At 44.3% G+C, this 1058-nt stretch overlaps 1 protein-coding gene across 1 annotated transcript in view; it reads left to right on the top strand.

Moving 5' to 3' along the window:
• The window catches only part of LOC119587766 (rhodopsin-like), a gene marked incomplete in the record, with an annotated part of 44239 nt that overhangs the window by 6556 nt on the left and 36625 nt on the right, over positions 1-1058 (top strand).

Genomic DNA, 1058 nt, shown 5'->3' with positions numbered 1-1058 from the left:
CGAGGCAAGTACACTGCATTAGTCAGACCGTCATTTTTTGTACTTTTATTATTTACATAACAATCCGAGGTGGGAGGTCAATAAGGAAGGTAGAAAAGGAAGAGGGAGAGGGAGAAAAGAGAGGAAGATGGATGAAAGAGAAAAGGGAGATGAGGAAGGGGTAACCGAGGGGAACTTAGGAAGGAAGGGGGAATGGGGAGGGGAAAGGGAGAAGGGGAAGGGAGAGGGAGCTCGGAGAAAAAAGGATGATGGGTGAGGAAAGGAAGAGATAACGTAGTGAATAACGGGAGGGAGTATAAGGAGGAAGAGGAGGAAAGTTAGAAGGGCAAATGCAGGGCTGAGAGAAGGAGAGGAGGAAGGAATTAAAGGAAGATTTGATAAGGAGAGGAAGAGGTAGAGCGGGAGAGGGAAAGGTTGAGGGAAAGGGAGAGGAGGAGGGAGAGGTTGAGGGAGAGGAGGAGGGAGAGGGAAAGGGAGAGGGAGAGGAGGAGAGAAAGATTGAGGGAGAGGGAGAAGAGAAGATTGAGGGAGAGGGAGAGGAGGAGAGAAAGATTGAGGGAGAGGGAGAAGAGGAGGGAAAGATTGAGGGAGAGGGAGAAGAGGAGAAAAAGATTAAAGGAGAGGGAGAAGAGGAGAGAAAGATTGAGGGAGAGGGAGAAGAGGAGGGAAAGATTGAGGGAGAGGGAGAAGAGGAGGGAAAGATTGAGGGAGAGGGAAAGGGAGAGGGGAGGCGAAAGATAGAAGGAGGGAGAGAGGAATTCTATTTTTCCGTGAAATTTCCATGGATTGCGCTAATTAGTTATTAATACTTGAATAATAGGGCAAAATTTATCCTAGCTTCCCATCCTAATAACGAAAAAATGTCAGTAATCAGGAAAATTACAGAATAAGAGTTACTTTGTTCTCCTTAATTATTGCGTTAATGAGAAGCACATGTTGTAATCCCTTTTTTTATGTTATTTGAAGCTTATGTACCTAAATTGCACGTACTAATAAGGACCTTTTATTTAATCGTTAATCGAACTGTAGTAATTTACATTTTTGGGCATTACAAACTA

This window comes from Penaeus monodon, chromosome 23, assembly GCF_015228065.2.
Source record: "Penaeus monodon isolate SGIC_2016 chromosome 23, NSTDA_Pmon_1, whole genome shotgun sequence".
Classification (NCBI taxonomy): Eukaryota; Metazoa; Arthropoda; class Malacostraca; order Decapoda; family Penaeidae; genus Penaeus; species Penaeus monodon.
The sequence above is the reverse complement of the archived record's forward strand: the minus strand, read 5'-3'. Positions and strand labels throughout refer to the sequence as shown.